This window comes from Delphinapterus leucas, chromosome 17 (assembly GCF_059928025.1).
Source record: "Delphinapterus leucas isolate spDelLeu-1000000601 "Yukka" chromosome 17, BTC_Dleu_Yukka2, whole genome shotgun sequence".
Lineage (NCBI taxonomy): Eukaryota > Metazoa > Chordata > Mammalia > Artiodactyla > Monodontidae > Delphinapterus > Delphinapterus leucas.
In genome coordinates, this window is record NC_143145.1 from 83,898,301 (window position 1) to 83,921,199 (window position 22,899).

Sequence of the window (22,899 nt, forward strand, 5' to 3'; positions counted from 1 at the left end):
GACGCACAAACCCGCATGTCTTGTCCGAGTTCTCCAAATTGCAAACATCACCAAGAGCGTCGGAATTGTTAGCGGTGGGCCTGAAAGGACGAAGGTGGCTTTTTCGTTTATTGATATAGACAATAAGAGACACACGAACGATGTCAAGCATAGTTCAAGTTTATTTTAAAATCATTCTTGTTCATGGAGATTTGAGTTTTTTCTTCTGATTTTTGTATTAAAAAAACCCAAAACCCCACATATTTAAAAGTTGGAACATTCTGCCAATAGAGGGCAGTGTTCACCTACAGTAGAATGTAAAGGAACGAAGAATTGCTGAGAGAAGGAGAATGAATTTGTTTCTTCTTTATACTCATAAGGTTGATAAAATTTGACAAAACGTTCTCCACTCACTACCTCTGTCTCGCAGCCTGGTCATCTGGAGTTGCTGCCTAAATTAACCATCCAAGTTTCACTTTGTTTTTCTGTTTTGCATTTTTTAAAGTCCTATTTTAGGGATGAGCTTTGTTTGAAAGTTTCAGTCTTTAAAGATAAAACCAAAACCTTAAATACCTGCTTACAGAGTGCCCAAAAAGTACACGTTGAACTGCAAGACATACTTGTGGCAGAAGTCTTCTGTTTCCAGCGGTGTCGCCGGGAGAGGGCCTCCCGCCCCCGGGCACCTAGAGGGTGAGAGGCGGGTCTGCAGCCGCCGGGGCGGCGGGTCCTGGAGGCTCATCGGTGCCACTTCACGTGCTCACACGCGTGACCGTGGGTGCGTCTGCTCCAGGGCCGGGCGTGGGCGCTAAACACTCAGTGTTAAAGGAAGAAACCAGAAGCAGCTGGTGGGACTCTCTTATTAGTGCAGCGCTTTGGGTTTCAGGAGTGGAATAATACAGTTCGGAGTAGGGAGTATGTGTCCCTGGGTCAGCCAATTATTACTGCGCTCGCCCTTCAGGGTTTGGAAGTGTTACCGGATAAAAAGAAAAGCTGTCCTGCGTGGATGCAATAAATAATGAACCAACGTGAGCTGCCGAAGCCCGGCCGGGGGCTGAGAGGCTGGGCTCACGGAAACAGTGGAGCGACGCGCCAAGAGGAGGTGCCTTTGCCGGGCGGCTTTGGCGCTGACGGGCCCTCTTCCCCGCGGCGCACCCCGCCCCGCCTCCTGGCCCAGCCCCGCGCCCCCCCCGCCCCCGCGCTCCCCCCCTCCCCCGCGGCGTGCGCCCTCTACCCGCCGCGCCTCTGTCCCCCCAGGTCCCGCCCCCGCTCGGGTCGTCGGAGCAGAGTCCTCACTTTTCCGCAACCCCAGGCTTCGGCGCTTAGACTGGAAAGCGCGAGCCCTGAAGCGGTGAAAGGAACGGGTCTCCTAGCATCTTCCAGAACTTACCACAGAGAATTCCCATCTTCATTCCTTGGGTAATTTGCCTGCATAGAGTCCCAGTTTAACCCCTTTATCGTCGCCCCCCACCCCCAAATCTTCCCTTCCCTGAATTGGGTGAAGCAGCCGCCCACGCCGCGTGCCCCCGCTCCCGGCTGGGCCTCCCCGCGCCGTGCGGTGGGCGTTGCTCCCGGGTACCCAGAGCAGCCGGGAGCGCGGGGCGGAGGCCCGGGCGAGCAAGCAGGTCGGCGCCCGGGAGACCACGCCGGAGTGGGCGGGCAGATGGGCCTGGGTGCTCACCCGCCGTCCTCGCCTTCCGTGTGGGGAGAGAAACCGCATCACTGAGCTGCCCTTCGGGTCGCACAGTGTGTGGAGTGCGCACCCTTCTCACCGTGGTGCTCAGGCTTTACGCCCCAAGAGGAGAAGAGGAGAAGTGCCTCCAGGACGAGGCGGTTGGAAGGGCCCAGCGTCCCCGGTAAAGTGTCTGCCGGTCGTGGCGGGTGCGCGCGGGAGAGAGCCGCCTGCCCCGTTCGGGTGCATCCCTGGGCGGGTGAGTCTCACTCTCCCCGAGTGAGACTCTGGGAATTTTGAGCAAGAGGTAGGACGAGCAGCGCCGGGTCACTTTTCGTCATAATCGTGAAATGAGGATCTAGCTGGGTAATGAGAGTTCAAGCTGGTGGTTGGTCGTTGCACATAAGCCCACTTATATTCGGCCCAGAGTAATTTTTGTTAAGCATCTTAATTTTATGTGCTCATGAATACGAAAAACAGCCTTACTGTAAAAACCCACAAGACGCATTCTTGAGCCCGGGGCCGCTTCTCGTGTGGTGGCCAGAGGGCAGGGCGAGCGGGGCCTTTGGCCTTGAACCTTGCCTGTGTCGTGTTGCGGCGTCAGTTTCTGCAGAAGCCCCAGCGCCAGGCACAGGGCGGCCTGTCCGTCAGGTGCAAGGTCGGCGGTCGGCCCGTGCCGGACACCCTCTCCTGGAGGCCCTGAGCGGAAGGGAGAGGGCGTTGTCCTTGCAGCTGTGCAGAGCCTTCCTCGGCTGGAGAATGACGCCCAGTGGCTGGACCCTCAGGACCCCAGCCGGGCCCCCTGCGAGTTCCCAGCTTCCTGGGGTCTCGGTTTCTTAGTCTGTAAAATGGGGATGCTAGCGGTTTTCGCCCCCTGGCGTTATTCTCAGATGACATGAACTCGTGCGCGTTACACGCTTAGGAGAGGATCTGGTTCTGCCCAGCGCTATGGAAGGGTTTGCAGTGACTACTGTTTACGGCTCAGGGCATGAACTTTGGACTCATATACCTACAGGAAGCTGGCTGGCAGGGTCCTCTGAGGGGAGCAGCGGGGGGGGGGGGCGAAAGACGACCTGCCCTTAGTAGAGTGATGGGCAGCGACTGACCTGCAGCTGGAGTCCTGGGGAGCGGGGACAGCCCGGGGACAGCCAGCTCCTGAGTGGGTGCTGCCCTCAGGGCTTGGGGCCCATTGATAATGAGCTGGCTGTAGTTTTCAAGAAAATATGGAAGTCAAAAGTGAAATTCCCTGATTTTTATTTTTAAAAAATTTTTTTGGCCAAGCGACACGTCTTGCAGGTATGTTAGTTCCCCAACCAGGGATGGAACCTGGGCGCTAGGCAGTGAAAGCGTGGAGTCCTAACCACTGGACTGCCAGGAAGTTCCCTCCCTGACTTTTATTTTTATTTATTTATTCAAAAAAACATTTATTTATTTGGCTGCGCCAGGTCTTAATTGCGGCACACGGCATCTTCGTTTCTGCATGCGGGATCTAGTTCCCTGACCAGGGATCAAACCTGGGTCCCCTGCATTGAGAGCGCAGTCTTACCCACTGGACCACCAGGGAAGTCCCCCTGACTTTTCAATATTAGCAGCTAATTAAACAGTTTTTCAAAGTGAAAGCCTCGACCACGTGTATTTGCAGGTTGCTTTCAGCCCAGAACCTTCAGTTTTTGACCCGTATTGGAGACAGGGTATGAAAGCCGAGAGAAATATATGCAAAGTCTGTACAGATTGGTCCTCTACTTCTTTGGGGCCAAAAATCTTTGACATAGGATTACATTTTCATGCCAGCAATATCATGAAGGACCACAACTAACTGATTAAGATGAAAATTCTGAAAAAGAAAAGGCAGATCAGCCTTTGAAAGCAAAGGCGTATGGGGCCTGGCTCAGTTTCTCCCTAACAGCAGAATTAAGTTTTTGTTAAAGCACATTTAAATATATGTGTATTGTCACATAACAGTGGAAACAGTGTAAAGAACACATTTAACACTATAAATGGCCAAAGTGCTAGTAAGTGTTAATTTGTAGTATTGTTATATTGATACTTTCCTTGATTTTTTTTCTTTCCATGTTTTTAGAATTTTAACCTTAATGTAGAAAATATTTTTCTTAACCATAGATAAAAAACTTCACTATATTTAAAGATTATGGTTAATCAGGGCTTTAAGATTAGAAAAATGCAAAGCTATTCCCTTCCTCAATTTTAATTTGATTCCATCTATAAAGATATCAAAGCACATATCGTTTACCAAATATTCTATTACCATTTTGAAACTCTCAGGACTTCCCTGGTGGTGCAGTGGTTAAGAATCTGCCTGCCAATGCAGGGGACACGGGTTCGAGCCCTGGTCCGGGAAGATCCCACATGCCGTGGAGCAACTAAGCCCGCGAGCCACAACTACTGAGCCCAGGCGCCGCAACTACAAAAGCCCGCGTGTCTAGAGCCCGTGTTCCATAACAAGAGAAGCCACCGTAATGAGAAGCCCACGTACCACAACGAAGAGTAGCCCCTGCTCGCCGCAACTAGAGAAAGCCCACACGCAGCAACGAGGACCCAATGCAGCCAGAAGTAAAAATTAAAAAAAAAAAAAAAAAATTGGACCACTACTGGAAATTGTGTAAATCGTATACGCTTAGTGGAAGGACTTTTCAATGTGAAAGTTTCAAGATACTCTGTTTCTTAGCAGAAAGTTGAATTTGACGAATGGTAAATAAAGGTAACCAATCAGGTAAAACTATAGCAAAGTGCTCTGTTACACCTGACTTCCAAGAGGAGCCCCAGGGCAGAATGCAGGCTGGAAGGGACCTTGGAGGACTGGCCAGGTCTGCCCCAGGGGCGTCTGGTCTCCCCCGAGGGTCCCCGTTCTCCACCACATCCCTTCGTAGTCTTGGGTTCGGCAATGGATGCTTGGATACTGTGCACCAAAAGCACACTGACAAAAGAAAAAATAGATAAATTGTTCTTCATCAAAATCAACAACTTTTGCACTTCAAAGGACACCATCAAAAAAGTAATAAGACAGAATGGGAGAAAAATTTCAAATCATGTATGAGAACCCTTTTACCTCAACAATTTAAAAAACCACATAAACCCAGTCAAAATTGAGCAAAGTATTTGAAGAGCTATTTTTTAAAAGAAGGTACACAAATGGCAAATAAAACCCATCCGGAGATGCTCAACATCATTAGTAATTAATGAAATGCAAATCCAGAATGAGCTACAACTTTAACTCTTGAGAATGGCAAAATAAAAATGACAGAGGATAACGTGTCAGCAAGGATGTGGAGAAACACTGCTGATGGAATTGTGAAACAGAGCCCGTTGGAGGACAGCTTGGCAATTCCTCAAAACCTTAAACGTAAAATTACCATATGACCCAGCAATTCTGGTCCAAGAAAAACGAAAACATGATATTGATTCTTCCAATCCAAGAACATGGAATATCTCTCCATCTGTTGGTGTCACCTTTGATTTCTTTCATCAATGTTTTCTTTAAAAAAATTAATTTATTAATTTTTGGCTGCGTTGGGTCTTTGTTGCTGTGCGCAGGCTTTCTCTAGTTGCGGTGAGCGGGGGCTACTCTTTGTTGCGGTCCGCGGGCTTCTCATTGCGGTGGCTTCCCTTGTTGCAGAGCACGGGCTCTAGGCGCTCGGTCTTCTCACTGTGGTGGCTTCTCTTGTTGTGGAGCACGGGCTCTAGGCATGCGGGCTCAGTAGTTGTGGCTTGCGGGCTTAGTTGCTCCGTGGCATGTGGGATCTCCCCGGACCAGGGCTCTAACCCGTGTCCCCTGCGTTGGCAGGCGGATTCTTAACCACTGCACCACCACGGAAGTCCCTTTAGCAGTATTTTTAAGTGGAGAATTGATCTATAAATAATTCCTGCCTACAGAGAATTTTCCAGTCTATTTCCCTCTCTCCTTCCTACAAATATTCATGGAGTGCCTATTTTATACTAATAGCTAAAAAAAAAAAAAAAAAAAAAAGCTATATTTTGCTTCTTGGTCCTTCCCTCTGGCTCTTATACCAAAAATGGGAACATAGATAATAAAGAAAAAAGTCCCCAACCCCCCAAATATATAGAGTGCAAATTCTCAGATGTCCTATGTAGGAAACTGTGCAGGGATGGAACATTGCCAGCAGGGGTGGGTGTGGGGAGAGCTTACTTAGAAGCATCAGGGCTGGCCTGCCTGAGAAGGGGGTTGAAACCTACAGAATGAGGAGACAGCCATTCAAAGAACTTCCAAGCAGAGGAGTGAAGTCTAAGGCTGAGTAGATTTTGGCTCTTAGAGAAGCTGAAAGAAGGGCAGTGGGGCTTCGTGGCTGGAAGGAGAGTGTCTCAAGACATCGAGTAGAGGAAGCGAGTAGAGGAGAACCTCCTTCAGCCAAGCCTGGGCAGGCGAGCAGCCCCTGGGCCTCTGTCCCTGGGAGCCAGGGTTTGGTGCTGGCAGGGTGCACCCAAAACCCGAACGTCTGCTCTTGTGGCCATCACCATCACGTGGCCATCACGTGGCCATCACGAGGACCATCTTCTGTGGTCCCAGAAGATGCTTCCCCTCATCTCCTGCCCTAATGCCTCAAAACAAAAGGGGATGTTACCTCTCCAAAGGCTGCCGGGACTTTTGGGAGATACTGGTGCTAACCCTGGAGCAGAGAGGCGATTTGAGCTGTAGGAACATGTAGGTAAGAGAGAACACAAATACGCTACCTTGTCACATCCCTCCATTCACAATAGCATGACAGCCATTCTCATTCACGCATAATCAATTTCCCAATCTCATTGATCATCCGTTTCCTTGATTCTCTTCATGAACCCATCCCTGGACTGGACATACTCATAAGTTAGCAAGGGATTTGCATCTTCCTCTTGAATTCACACACTCTACGTTTGAATATTTGTATGTCTAGACATAATGTGTGTGAAGTGTGATAACAGACTCTTTACGCTGGTAACTGTATAAACTTGGAATGCTTAATTAAAAATAGATTTACTTTTGTAAAAATATTTAATAAGGTTTAATTACATTTTTATAAGTAAAGATTTAATTTTAATACATTTGATTTAAAATTTGATAGATTATGATTTGCATTTAACTAGTTTAGATTATTATATATTTTATTTTTCCAGCTTTATTGAGTATAATTGACAAAATTGTATATATTTAAAATGTACCATGTGATGATTTGATCTGTGTATACATTATAAAATGATTACCACAACCAAGTTAAATAACACATCATCACCTCACATAGTTACTCTTTTGTTTTGTTTTTGTGAGAATGCTTTAACTGTACTTTCTCAGCAAATTTCACATCGACAGTACTATAGTCACCATGGTGTACATTAGATCCTCAGAACCTCTTTTAACTGAAAGTTTGTACATTTTGACCAACAGCTCCCCATTTCCCCCACTCCCAAGGCTCTGGCAACTACCGTTTATTCTCTGATTCTGTGAGTTCAACTTTAGTTTAATTTTAGGGTTCCACATATAAGTGATACCACACAGTGTTTATCTTTCTCTGTTGGGCTTATTTCACCTAGCACGAAGCCCTCCAGGTCATCCACGTTGCCAGTATCTTGGCTATTGTGAACAATGCTGCAGTGGACCTGGGAGTGCAGGTAATTTTTTTGAGATACTGATTTTTTTTTTTTTTTTTTTTTTTGCGGTATGCGGGCCTCTCACTGTTGTGGCCTCTCCCGTTGCGGAGCACAGGCTCCGGACGCGCAGGCTCAACGGCCATGGCTCACGGGCCCAGCCACTCCGTGGCATGTGGGATCCTCCCGGACCGGGGCACGAACCTGTGTCCCCTGCATCGGCAGGCGGATTCCCAACCACTGCGCCACCAGGGAAGCCCCCTGAGATCCTGATTTTGTTTCCTTTGGAGATATACACAGAAGTGGGATGGCTGGTTCATATGGTAGTTCTATTTTTCATTTTTCTGAGGAACCTCCATACTGTTTTCCATAGTGACTGCACCAGTTTACATTCCACCAACAGTGCACACGGGTTCTCTTTTTCCCACATCCTTGCCAACGTTTGTCATCTCTTGTCTGTTTGTTAACAGCCATCCCATCCGAACAAGCGTGGTGATATCTCATTGTGGTTTTGAATTACATTTTCCTAATGACTAGTGATGTTGAGCATCTTTTCATCTATCCGTTGGCCATTTGTATATCTTCTTTGGAAAAATGTCTATTCAGGTCCTTTGCCCATTTTAAAATTAGATTATTTGGGGATTTTGTTATTGATTGTATAAGTTCTTTATATATTTTGGGTATTAGCCAGGTATCAGATATATGATTTGCAGATATTTTCTCCCATTCTATAGGTTGCTTTTTCATTTTGTGGATGATTTCCTTTGCTATGTAGAATTTTTCTAGTTTGATGTAGTCCTGTGTTTGCTTTTGTTGCCTTTGCTTTTGGGATCAGATCCAAAAAATCGCCAAGACCAATCTTAAGGAGCTTTTCTCCTGTGTTTTCTTCTAGGAGATTTAGGTCGCAGTTCTTACATTTAAATCTTTAATGTATGTTGAGTTAATTTTTGTGAGTGGTATAAATTAGTGATCCAGTTTTATTCTTTTGTGTGTGGCTGTCCAGTTTTCCCAACACCATTAATTGAAGAGGTTATCTTTTCCCCATTGTGTATTCTTAGTGCCTTTGGCAAATATTAATTGACCGTATATGTGTGGGTTTAATAGTGGACTCTCTATTCAGTTCCATTGGTCTCTGTGTCATTTTAATGCCAGTATCATATTGTTTTGATTACTATAGCTTTGTAATGTAGCTTGTACTCAGAAAGTGTGATTTCTCCAGCTATGTTCTTCTTTCTGAGGATTGCTTTGTCTATTTTGGGGTACTTTGTGGTTCCATATGAATTTTAGGATTTATAAATGTTTTTCTATTCTCGTGAAAAATGCCATTGTGTTTTAATAAAGATTGCATTGCACCTGTGTATCGCTTTGGATAGTATGGATATTTTAACAATATTAATTCTTCCAATCTGTGAACATGGGATATCTTTTTATTTGTTTGTGTCTTCAGTTTTTTTCATCATCGTCTTATAGTTTTCAGCACACAGATTTTTTTACCTCCCTGGGTACATTTATTCCTAAGTATGTTATTGTTTTTGATGCAATTGTCAATGGGATTGATTTCCTAATTTCTCTTTCAGTTAGTTTGATGGAGTCTTTAGGGTTTTCTAAATCTAAGATTGTCATTTGCAAACAGAAACAATTTTACTTCTGCCTTTCTGATTTGGATGCCTTTTATTTTTTTTCTTACCTAATTGCTCTGGCTAGGACTTCCAGTATTATGTTGATTAGAAATGGTAACAGTGGGAACTCTTGTCTTGTTCCTGATCTTAGAGGAAAAACTTTCAGCTTTCACCACCAAGTCTGATATTAATCGTGGGCTTGCTATATATGGCTTTTATTATGTTGAGATATGTTCTTTCTAAACCCTCTTTGTTGAGAGTTTTTATCATGAAAAAATGTTGAATTTTGTCAAATGCTTTTTCTGCATCTATTGGGATAATCATTTGATTTTTATCTTTCATTCTCTTAATGTGGTGTATCACATTTATTGATTTGTGTATGTTGAACCGTTCTTGCATCCCAGGGGTAAATCCCACTTGATTGTGGTGTATGATCCTTTAGATGTGCTGTTGAATTCAGTTTGCTGGTATTTTGTTGTGGATTTTTGCATGTATTTTTTGTCAGGGATATTGACCTGTGATTGTCTCTTCTCGTACTATTCTTGTTATTGAGAGTAATGCTGGCCTTGTAAAATGAGTTTGGAAGTTTTCCTTCAGCTTAAAATTTTTGGAAGAGTTTGAGAAGGATTGAGGTTAATTTGTCTTTAAATGTTTGATGGTATTCACCATTGAAACCATCTGGTCCTGGACTTTTCTTTTTTGGGTGTTTTTGATTACTGACTCAATCTTCTTACTAGTTACAGATCTTCAGATTTTCCTTTTTTTTGATTCAGTCTTGGTAGGTTGTACTTTTCTAGAAATTTATCCATTTCTTCTAGGTTATCCAGTGTGTTGGCATATAATTTTTCATAGTAGCCACTTATGAACCTTTGTATTTTTGTGCTGTCAGTTGTTATGTCTCCTCTTTAATTTCTGATTTTAATTGAGTCTTCTTTTTTTCTTAGTCTACTTACAGATTTGTCAATTTTACCTGTCTGAAATCTAGCTCCTCCTTTCATTGATCTTTTTTACTGTTTTTCTAGTCTCCATATCATTTATTTCTGCTCTGATTTTTGTTATTTCCTTCCTTCTGCCAACTTCGGGCTTAGTTTGTTCTTCTTTTTCTAGTTCTTAGAAGTGTAAAACTAGGTTGTTTATTTAAGGTCTTTCTTTTTTCTTATCGTGGGTGTTATGGCTATCAACTTCCCACTTAGAACTGCTTTTGCTGAATCCCATAAATTTTACTATGTTGTGTTTACATTTTCATTTGTTTCAAGATTTTTTTAAATTTCATTTTTGGTTTCTGTTTTGACCCATTGATTGTTCAGGAGTGTGCTGTTTAATTTCCACATATTTGTGAAGTTTCCAGTTTTCCTCTTGTTATTAATGTATGCTTTCATCCCATTGTGGTTCAGAAAAGATATTTACCGGATATGATTTCAATCTTCTTAAATCTGTTAAGCCTTGTTTTGTGACTTAACATATGATCTATCCTGGAGAATGTTCCATGTGAGCTTGAGAAGAATGCGTATTCTGCTGTTGTTGGATGAAGTATTCTGTATATGTGTGTTAGGTCCATTTGGCTAATGTGTAGTCTAAGTTCAATATCCCCTTATTTATTTTGTCTGAATGATCTATCGTTAAAAATGGGGTATTGAAGTCCCATGTTATTGTTACATTGCTGTCTATCTCTCCCTACAGATCTGTTAATATTTGTTTTATGTATTTGAGTGTACCAATGTTGGGTAATATATATTTACAATTGTTATACTCTCTTGATGAATTGACCTCTTTATCGTTATATAATGACCTTCTCTGTTCTTGTTATAGTTTTTGACCTAAAGTTTATTTTGTCAGATATAAGTATAGCTACCCCTGCTCTCTTTTGGTTTCTATTTGTGTGGAATATCTTTTTCCACCTCTTTACTTTGAGCCTGTGTCCTTAAAGCTGAAGCAAGTCTCTTGTAGCAGTCTATAGTTGGGTCTCTCTCTTTTTTAAAAAAATCCATTCAGCTACTCTGTGTCTTTTGGTTGGATAATTTAATCCATTTACATTTAAAGTAATTATTGATAGATAGGGACTCACTGTTATCATCTTGTTAATTGTTTTCTGGCTGTTTTGTGGTTCTTTTCTTTTTTTTCTACCTCTCTTGCTTTCTTCCTTATGATTTGATGATTTTCCGTAGTGGTGTGCTTTGATTCCTTTTTCTTTGTCTTGTGTGTATCTACCATAGGTTTTTTTGCCTTGTGGTTACCATAAGGCTTACATGAAACTTCTTGTAAATGTAACAGTCTCTTTTAAGCTGACAGCAGCTTAAGTTGTGTTCCTTTGGTGTGTCACGTTTTTCAGTTTTTTTATGTTTCTTGTAGCCTTGCTCTGATGTCTGCATATTTGATGGAGCAGTCACCTCTTTCATACTTGACAGACTGGTTTTGGTGTGGAAAGACCTTCACCTGTGCGTGGGTGAGAGGGTGTGGCTGGGTTGGAGTAGTGGTTCTGGCTCTGGGGATGCCTCTGTGTTAGGCTCTAGGCAGCTCTGTCAGCTGGGGGCAGTGTTGGTGAAGATTGCAGGGCTTCTAGAGGACCAAGGCTGTGGGTGTCCACAGTGGTGCTGAGGGCTGCTGGGGTCTTTAGTGGCAAAGCCTGCTGGGACCACCCGATATTTTTTTCTTCCATGGGGGATGTCGTGGCTGAGGGGATTTTTTTGGCAATTGGTCCAGCTTGTGGTGGCCTTCATGGTGGTGATGTCACTGGTGTTGGATGTGTGGGTGCCCATGCAGTAGCCGTGGAGCCGGGGTCTGGAGAGGGGGCACTTGTGGATCTGCAGTGGCTCCTGCGTCCGGGGTGCTGGCCAGCCTGCAGCAGTGCTGGCTCGGGGAGCCCGAGTTACAGGTGCAGAGCCATTGTCTGGGGTGCAGGTGGGCACAGAGGAAACAGAGCAGGCTTTGGGGGCTGGGTGTGTAGTGGGGTGAGGTTGCTGGCAGCTGTGGTCATGGGGCAGTGTAGCAGAGGCTCCTTTTGGTGGGGGGCATGGCAGCATCTCTCTCCCGGGGGGCCTGTGCATATAACACTAGGGGTCCTCCACTAGGGAAGCTGCAGGAAATCTACAGCTGCCGTGCTCCCCAGTGGCAAAGGCTGCCCGGTCCCCACAGAGCAGGCCGTGGGCACCACAGGGGCACCTGCTGCTTGCCTGGTGTTGTTGGACCCCCCTCTTCTTTGTTCCTCACTGCCTCTGACGTCTCTGCTGAGCTGAGCTCCCCAGCAATCCTTTCTGTGCAGTTTTTCTCCTTCTTTTGCTCCACTGTGTTGCTGTAGGTTCTTAATTGAATTCTTTTTTGTTTGTTTGTTTTGTTTGTTTTTTTGCGGTACGCGGGACTCTCACTGTTGTGGCCTCTCCCGCTGCGGAGCACAGGCTCCGGACGCACAGGCTCAGCGGCCATGGCTCATGGGCCTAGTCGCTCAGCGGCATGTGGGATCTTCCCGGACCGGGTCACGAACCCGTGTCCCCTGCATTGGCAGGCGGACTCTCAACCACTGCGCCACCAGGGAAGCCCCTTAATTGGATTCTTCAGCCCTCCTAAGGCTATTTTCAATTGTGAGTAGCTGTCTAATTGTTTTTTTGTGAGGGGAAGGAAGGCTGGTATCTCCTACTGTTTCATCTTGCTCAGTTTAGATTATTTTAGAAAAATAAACTTTGTCAAAATACATATGAAAATAATTTATTCAGTTTTTACATTTGATTTGGATTTTTATGAATATATATTCAAACAGCCTTTGGATACAATTATGTTTTAAAAATTCTTTAGATCATTGAGAAATATTATAGTACATGCTAAGGAAGGGCTGGAAAAGAAGACACAAAAATAGAGCTCAGAAAAGGGGAAAAAACAGCGGAAAGTAGGATTTTAGAAGCAATCTGCTTAAATTTTTAAAATCTGAAGATAATGAAAGAGTAGGCTTCTGTCATGCATGACCCATATAAAATCTGCAGAGTTCATTACACATTTTTCAGGTTTAATTACTGATCAAAACAATAAAAACAAGCCAACTGGGCATTGCAAATTGTTTAGATTTTTACCACTGATCAAAATAATGAAAATGAGCAGAAAATTATTCTCATCAAATCCAGTTTTATCAGGTCTGATAAAATTTATGAAACTACAGTCTTTAGTAAATGAAGCTTGAGTTACTGATCAAAATAATGAGAATAAGTGACAAAAGTATTTACATCAAATTTCTAACCCAGAAGCACAAAGGCGGTTCTGTCCAGTGCGAGATGATGACAAAGAAGACGCCTTCCCAGAATCAGCAGATCGGGAGAGAAGGTCAGGACTGGGGGCCCCGCTGTCGTCTGGGAGCTGATCCTGGAGGGTGTGGCCCTGCTCCCGGAAAACAAGCTGATTCGGGTTCATGGTGAGAAACCTTTTGCATTGGATGAAGAAGAAATAGAAACGAACCTTTAATTTCGCAGACAATCTATATTTTGTTACTACTTTTCTATGTTTTATAGCTAATTTTGGAGAGCAGCTTTTGTCAGTGAAGTTATTTGTGATGGAGGCATTTGGGTTCTTTATGAAGAGAATATAAGAAAAGCACTATTATAGAGAAAAGCACACATAATACAACGGCTAGAATTGAAAAAATCCTGGAGAAATAGCAAAAAATTGGTAGTATTTAACAAAGAGAAGTAATAGTCAATATAAAAACATTGGTATGATGTTCTAAAAATACTTAGCCAAACATATTTAGTCAAATAAAATGACACTTTATTTTTTGACAGTGTCCAATATTTACTGAAAACAACGGATAGATTCTAAGTATAGAAGAAGTAACTTTGGAATTTGAGGCTAGAATGTCTGAATATGTCAGATAAATATAAAAATAATAAAACAAATTAAAACTATCTAGAATGGGGCTTCCCTGGTGGCGCAGTGGTTGAGAGTCCGCCTGCCGATGCGGGGGACATGGGTTCGTGCCCCGGTCCGGGAAGATCCCACATGCCGCGGAGCGGCTGGGCCCATGAGCCATGGCCACTGAGCCTGTGCGTCCGGAGCCTGTGCTCCGCAACGGGAGCGGCCACAACAGTGAAGAGGCCCGCGTACCGCAAAAACGAACAAACAAACAAAAAAAACAAACTATCTAGAATGATAAAATCAAGTGAAAATTTTAATATAATGGGAATATTGTTAGGAACCAGATATTTATTTTTTCATTTATTATTTTTAAAAAATTTTTATTGGAGTATAGTTGACTTACAGTGTTGTGTTAGTTTCAGGTGTTGCAAAGTGAATCTGTTATACATATATCCACTCTCTTTTAGATATTTAAGAGATGCTGAGATCTGTAATAATGATTCATATGAAGGAAGTTAAAATATTTCATGGTATTTTCCATGATGATAATTTTTCATATTCAATCCGCCTTTACAATTCTATATGTAAAATCTGTTAGGTTTTTTTTCTGAGTCTAAGTATCACTTTAAGAATTTTATTAACAGTTGCTGCTGCCTCAGTGAATAAAATTTCTCCAAACTGAAAACATCTCTCCGAGAATTACAGTGACTCTAGAAATGAGGTTTAATTTGGCATTATTCTCAACAGAGCAAGATTATGTGGACAATCTGGATTGTAAACACATAATTAGTGATTTTTTTTGACATGAAGGCAAGAGATAAATTTTGTGGAATAGATATGTGAGTATTTATGAGTTCTCTAGGTCTTCCTTTTATTAGTCATTTACCACCGCTGGTCCATCATCAGAACGTCTCAGCACAGGTGATGATTGTGATATTCAAAAGATCTTATGATTGTGGAGGTATTCTTGTCAGGAGAGGGTGGCAGAATATATTTTATTTAATAGCTTGGTTTCCATTACTTGACAGTGTAGACGCACAGTGTGGGTCTATTTGTAGTCCTGTCCAGACTCTGCAGTGGAAGTGCTTGGCCTGGGTGGACGAGCCTCCATCATTCAGTGCTGGGGCCTCTTGTGTTCTATGTCCAATCAGTGTTGCCAGATGAACGCATATTACCTGGTACTCCCTCCTGCAGTTCCACTTGTCACTACGACTTGCCTTTCAGAGCCTGGATGGACTGGCTCATTCTTACGGAAGCATTTCCCATCCCCCATCAGCCCGAGCCATCGCTTCTCCCTCTGCGCTTCTGCAGACCTTACAACTGGCTGCATCCCACAGAGGGTCATCGCAGATGCTCTCAGCATCCCCTCTGTCCCTGTATCAACGGCAGCCTTAGGGCAAACACACTGGTCCTTGCAGCTTCCCACAGGACTTGGCATGGGGGTATTCAGTACATTTTTTCTTTTACTGACTATGATATTTTAAGAAATTAGTATACGTAAATCCTATAGTAAAATCCCTATTCCTCCACATTTATGAAATAAGCACTTGTGGTTTTGTCCTTTTGCTGCAGATTTTTTAACCTTGTATTAAATACGTACATAACAGACACTGTTCATTTTGAGACTGGTGAATGATTTTTATAATGTTTCAGGATAAATCTTTATAAGTTGTTATCAAAATAGCCAAGAGAAAGAAGAATATAAAAATAAGTTTCAGATCTCTGGTGGCTTGATCAAAGAAATACGTAGTTTGAGGGTCAAAGATGCATTAATCTGTTGAGGTTAAGTGTGATTTTCTATCAAGTCAAAGAAAGGAGTGCACGCTAGTCTACTGGGTCTGAGAGGTTGTGTGGACCAGAGCTTCGGCACAGCCAGGCTCTGGGTCAGGATCTTCCTGCCCTGCTTATTTAATTGTAAATCTGCTGTTGGAACCACCTTTACTCTGCTTGCTATACATGATCTATTTTTAGCTTCTATAACTTTCTCAGAAAACATGATACCCCCTTAAGCACCTTATTTCTTTTTCGTTTTTCCGTCCTTGTGAAGGAATCTTCCCGGCTTGACCTTAGCTGAATTCCATTCTGTTCTTTTGTATTCTGCTTGCTTCAGGCAGAAAATGAACCAGATCACTGATGAACCGTTTGGCATGAGACGTGCGGGTTTCAGGACTTCACTGAGGTGCTATTTCAGGATGACTGTGATATTATGGGTCAGAGTGAAAACAGAAAAAAGGTGTTCTTTTTTATTAAAAAGCAGTTCCAAATGAAATGACATCAGTTTATAAACATTTGAAATGTGTCCTCATTTTCCACCGGTTTGGTAGAAATAGAGGGATGATTGCAATTCCTGGGGGTCTTTACTCTTTCCTTCAGGACGTTCTCTGTTAAGGATTCTGCCTGGTATTCATTGTCTCACACCTGGGAGGTCATGTGATGGCAACTTCAAGAGGAAAACGAGTAATCAGTATCCAAAAATAGTTTTTAAAAATAGCCAATAGCAGTTTACGGCTTTGGATAATCTTTACTGAACAATGGAAAGGGGAATTAGATTTCTCTGGAAACTATTCTGTTAGATTTTACGCGAGCAAGAGAGATCTGTTTGGAGGACGGATCCGTGCCCTGAATGGTGACTGTGCTTTTCCCGTTTTGCTGTGTAAATGGTCACGTGCTCACTGATGAGGGGCTAGTGGTGCCGGCTGGAGGTGCCCGGGTGTTGGCTGGCACGCCCCGCCTTTCCAGGTCTTCACCTCCGTCTTGACCTGAGATACCTCAGCGACCAGCTTGGAGAGCACCTCCGCCCACACACATAGTTTGCTCATCCTTTGTGAGCAGACTTTGTCATGTGGAAAGTTTTCTTGGGGAGCTGAGATGTGACCACCAAATTCACTTCCATCTGCAAAGCCAGGATTTTCCCCACCGCCAAAGGAATTCCTGGGGCTGCTGTAACGTGGTGCTTTGTTACAATGCAAGCAGGTATCACTGATGTCATGACAGTAATTTTAAATAAGGTGGGCATTGAGGAAATGAACAATAAGGACAGAAAACCTTACTGCAGATGTATGGCCACACCTAACCTCCCCCATCTGAACCCATTTGGCCAGAGGTGGTGGGTGGTGGTCTTTAGTTTGGGTTCATGATGCTGGAATACACGATCTATATTAAAACAGCCCTAACTGGGCTTCCCTGTGGTGGTGCAGTGGTTAAGAATCCGCCTGCCAATGCAGGGGACACGGGTTCGAGCCCTGGTCTGGGAAGATCCCACAAGCCATGGAGCAACTAAGCCCGTGTGCCACAACTACTGAGCCTGCGTGCTGCAAATAATGAAGCCCACGCGTCTAGAGCTCGTGCTCCACAACAAGAGAAGCCACCACAATGAGAAGTCTGAGCACCGCAACAAAGAGTAGCCCCTGCTTGCTGCAACTAGAGAAAGCCTGCGCGCAGCAACGAAGACCCAACGGCAGCCAAATAAATAAATAAAATAAAATAAAATAAATTAAAAAAACAACAACAGCCGCCCTAAGTGTTAATTGAAATTACAGAAGTACATATCTTAGCTGATAAAGAAAGGAATTTGGAGGGAGAATACACTAACTACGAAAAAGCTACTTACGTTTATAAACCTTGATTCTCTTTTTGAGATTATCGAGGACCAGGTAGGATGACAATAAAAGCAAACCCCTTCTGTCCCCCACCCAGCTTCTTGCGTCTGGGTTTTCTTTGCTGAATCTGGACATGATCAGAGGGCAGGCCAGGAGGATGCAGTCGGGATTAAACCAAATATTCTGATGCAACATTCCTTTTTTTTCTTATCGGACCTTTGGAATCCATGGTGACTTGGAGTCAGACAGCATCATCTAATACATGAGCTTTAGCTCAGAGAAAACATGAGCTCGAGCATAGTGTAAAAGAAACGTGCCAATTCATTTATTCACACCTCACAGAGAAATCATTGATTGGAAACGGTGGTTAAAATTTAGAAGGAAAATAAAAAACATTTTGACAGGGACAAAATCTGCCGAGGAAGTACTCAGAAAACGAAGACTGGATAGTATTTGATCTTGAAAATACAGTCTTTAGTGGCGCTGTATGTCTATAGCGTCTCTTATGTTATTGTAAATTGTATTCTGTTAGTAATTTTAAGCTTTCAAGTAATTAAAATTAAAAGGGGTCTGCTCCATATCTAGCATGGTGTCTGAAGCATTTTGTCACCAGGTCACATTGATATGACCCACGATGAGGTCTCTCAGTTTCCCTTTGGCAAAATAAGAGCGATGACATTTCTGTTTGAAAAATCATTGCAACTGTCTGTAAGTACTTTTCCTCTATGGATATGTATATATTTAAATAACTGGCATTTTCTCTGGAGAGACTTTGCATTTCCCCTGCCGTAAGCAGAAAGTTGGAGACTGCCAAAGCCATAGCAGCTCTTGTCCCAAGCCAGGGAAACTTCTCTGTCTGAACTGCCTCTTTACTAGCAAAGACAATGTGTGTATTTTTGGGTTTTTTTTTGACAATGTGTGTATTTAAGGCCGCTGTTTCTTAGGTTGTCTAGGTTGAGCGTTGGGTAGACAGCGTAAGAAAGAAAGAAAGGATTTTGTTTTCTGTTGCCTCTTCCGTGATGTTTGCGGGGCTTGATGTGGGTGATTTAATCCACCTGTGGCCTCTGGTTCAGATTGAAACTCAGGATGAACTGTGAGTATTGATGTGGTTCATGTTCATGAAGGTGCTGACCTGTGCTCCACTTCACGTCATTTGTGCCCTTTTCTCCCTTATTATTGGAGGGTGTGTGTGTGTGTGTGTGTGTGTGTGTGTGTGTGTGTGTGTGTGTTGATGATGAGGGATCTTGGAGGCAGTGCTGTGCACCATCCTAAACCTGGCCTGGGATGCTTTTCATCAGTCAGCGCTGTGTCACCTGCCCTAACAGAAGAGTACACTCTGGGTGAGAAGCAGGGGACCAGAAAGAGAGAGGCAGTGCGCATGGGGTCAGTGTGGCTCATCCCAAGTTTGTGAATCACGTTTGTCTTATTGAAGGCCTTTCTAAAGTATTTTAATAGTTAAATTCAACAACATGTACCAGCCTCCACATTCGCTGCGGGGTAGATAAGTATTTCACTTAACAGGAGAGGAAACAAAAGATGCTGAAGGTGATCTTGACGAGGGATCTGGCTGGGTTCTGGACCTGCGGTATCTCCTGAGACTCCCAGTTCAGTCCACACCTTTGCTCAGAGCTTCAGAAAACGCCCAGTGATCCCCGTGGCTGCTGGGTCTAGACAAGTGGACTCTTGTAAACAGGGCTTTGAAGGCCTTACAAGGAGTGTTTGGAGGTCAGCCAGGGCTGGGACTCTGACAGGGGGTTTCCCTCCACCCCGGGAGGCTGCCCCCTGCCCAGGAAGCCGCGGGCAGCACAGGTCCCCTTGCGTCTTGATGAGACCTTGAGGGGCGGCCGAGGGGCCGTGTGTCAGGATGCTCTGCCCTCAGAGGACTGGGGTTCTGGAGCCTACGTCACGTTTCCTTAGATACCACTGGGCATTGGGACTGACTCCAAGAAAAAGGCTTTCGGGAAGCTTCGGTAACTGGAAGGGTAAGTGAGTAAGAGAACTTGTCTCCTGCCCTCTAAGTAGCTCTGGCTCAGATGCTACTTCGGGTGTAAAATAATTGTCTGACCATTTATCTCAAATAGATTGCTGTCCATTTACATCTCACGCCTCCCTGGAGAGTCCTAGGACATAACCTGGAAGATTATTCTTATATAAACATGATCATGTGCACACATTCCTGAATCAGGTCATTGGTGTCAGTGAATAAAGCCTACAGACAAAGGCACTGAATACTGGTATCAAAAGGTTTAAAGCTGTTTTAAAAGAATTCATAATGATTCCTTTTTTACAATTTTTTATGTATTTATTTCTTACTTTTTGGCTGCACCATGTGGCATGTGGGATCTTAATTCCCTGTCCAGGGATCGAACCCTGCACCTTCTGCAGTGTAAGTGTGGAGTCTTAACCGCTGGGCATCCAGGAAAGTCCCTGATTCCTTTAAAATTGTTTTTTTTCTCAGGTTATTATGCGCTAAATTGATCCTCTTACACCTAGACTAGTTAAGTCTTTGAATTTATAATGAAATCTAAATAAACTTGAAAGAAACAACAGGTAGTTTTAAAGCAAATGAGGTTCTTAAATAAAATACATTCTCTGCTTAGTTTTAGTGCCCTAACTGTGAAAATGAGCACTGCCCTTCCCAGGTAATTTTTATTTTCTTTTATTTTTTAAAAATTTATTTATTTTTATTTATTTTTTGGCTGCGTTGGGTCTTTGTTGCTGTGCATGGGCTTTCTCTAGTTGCGGCGAGCGGGGGCTACTCTTCATTGCGGTGTGCAGGCTTCTCACTGCAGTGGCTTCTCCTGTTGCAGTGCACGGGCTCTAGGCACCCAGGCTTCAGGACTTGTGGCTCGTGGGCTCTGGAGCACAGCCTCAGTAGTTGTGCATGGGCTTTAGAGCGCAGGCTCAGTAGTTGTGGCATGTGGGCTCAGTAGTTGTGGCTCGCGGGCTCTAGAGCACAGGCTCAGTAGTTGTGGTGCACGGACCTGGTTGCTCCGCGGCATGTGGGATCTTCCTGCACCAGGGCTCAAACCCGTGTCCCCTGCATTGGCAGGCAGATTCTTAAGTACTGCGCCACCAGGGAAGTCCCTTGACTGAGCACTCTTGATGCAGCAGTTAATTTGCTCCTCACAGAGGATGCTGATGAAGGTACTGTTATCACTCCCGGTCCTACCCACCAGCCTGCTGGCACCACATTAAGCAAATTGAAGAATAAAAATCATGTGATCATCTCAATAATGTAGAAAAACCTGTTGACAAAATTCAACATCCATTTATCATTAAAACTCTCAACAAAGTGGGTTAGAGGGAAATACCTCAACATAGTAAAGGCCACATATGGCAAAATTACAGCCAACATCATACTCAACAGTGAAAAGCTGAAAGGATTTCCTCTACAATCAGGAACAAGACAAGGATGCTCACAACCTAAGTCAACCTGGTATTGGAAATCCCAGCCATAGCAACCAGACTAAAAAATATAATAATAAAAAGAATCCAAATTGGAAAGGAAGAAGTTAAACTATCACTGTTTTCAGGTGACATGATACTATATATAGAAAATCCTAAAGACACCACCAAAAAACTATTAGAACTAATAAATGAATTCAGTAATGTTTCAGGATAGAAAATTAATATACAGAAATCTGTTACATTTCTATATACTAACAACAGACTATCAGAAAGCGAAATTAAGAAAACAATCCCATTTACAATTGCATCAAAAAGAATAAAATACCTAGGAATACATTTAACCAAGGAGGTAAAAGACCTGTACTCCCAAAACTATAAGACACTGATGAAAGGAATAGAAGATGACACTAACAAGTGGAAAGATATACCATATTCATGGATTGGAAGAATTAACATTGTTAAAAGATTACTAGCCAAGACAATTTACAGATTGAATGTAATCCCTAACAAAATACCAATGGCATTTTTTTTCACAGAACAAGAACAAATAATTCTGAAACTTGTATGGAAACACAAAAGACCCCAAATATCCAAAACAATCTTGAGAAAGAAGAACAAAGCTGGAGGTATCATCCTCTCTGATTTCAAAGTCTGCTACAAAGTTACAGTAATTAAAACAGTATGGTACTGGCCCCAAAACAGACACATAGATCAATGGAACAGAATAGAGATCCCAGAAATGAACCCACACTTATGTGGTCATTTAATCTACAACAAAGGAGGCAAGGATATATGATGGGGAAAAGACAGCCTCTTCAATAAATGGTGTTGGGAAAACTGAACTTCTACATGCCAGAGAAACAAACTGGACTACTTTCTCACACCATATACAAAAATAAACTCAAAATGGATTAAAGACTTAAGTGTAAGACCTGAAACCATAAAACTCCTGGAAGAAAACGTCGGCAGTATGTTCTTTGACATTGGTCTTAGCAATATTTTAATGGATCTGTCTCTATAAAAATACGCAAGGGAAACAAAAGCAAAGACAAACAAATGGGACCACATCAAACTGAAAAACTTTTGCACAGTGAAGGGAACTATCAACAAAATGAGAAGGCAGCCTGCTGAATGGGAGAAGATGTTTGCAAATGACTTGGAGATGCCCTGGCGGTAGAGTGAGCTCCCAGGATGGCTGTGCCCTGTCTGTGTCCCTGGGAAGCACAGGGTCCCCTCCCCTCCCTGTCTCTCACCCGGCCTCCTCCTCGGGAGGCCCTCCAGGACCAGCTGGTGGAGGTGCCCAGTCTCCTATTGGGTCACTGCTTCCACCCGGAGCCTGGGAGGTTTTGCACATCTTTTAGGCCTGGAGCCTCCATCCCCTTAGCCCTCTGCTCCCCTGAGAGTCAGCCCCACTGGCCTTGGCACCAGACTTTCTGGGGGCTCGTCTCCTGGCACAGGAGCCGGGCTGGGGAGCCCCATGGGGCACAGACCTCTGTTTCCGGCTGAACCTCTGTGGTGTGATCACCCTCCGTCTGTTGGCTGTTCATCCTGGGGTGGGGCTCAGCTAAACCGCATCTCGCCCGCCCCGTATCCTTGTGGTTCCTTCTTCGTGTCTTTAGTTCCAGAAGCTCCTTTCTGCCGGTGCTGCTTATGGAGATGCTCTGGAGAGTCGTGGCTTTGCAGGCTTTTCGGGGCCCCTGGGAGGCTGGGTCGGGGCTTCCCGAGATACTGTCCTGGTCACTCCTGTTATTGGCTTGCTGTTTTAATTTTTATGTCTCTGATTATGAGGGTTAATAGAGTTTTGGATATCTTTATAGGTATTTATGTTTTATCTTTTGTAGCTATTTATATTTTGTCTTTAAACAGAGAGCAGTGTTAATATATTAACTAACAATAACTGTGTCAGTATGTCAGTAGTCTACCCGCAGCATTAACTTGCCTTTAAAATATCATGGTCATAGGTTTCTGTGTTGAGTTTGGGAGGAATCATAATAATAAAATAGCAAAAATTTATAATGCATATTATGTGCTAGACACTCGTCTAAGTACCTTAAATGATTAACTCATTTAATCCTTGTAATAAACTTATGGAGAAAGTTCTGTTATTGTCCCCATTATAGAAATAAGAGAACAGCAATGTGTCCAAGGAGACACAAATGACAGGACAGAACTGAGAGCCAGGCTCCAGGGCCTG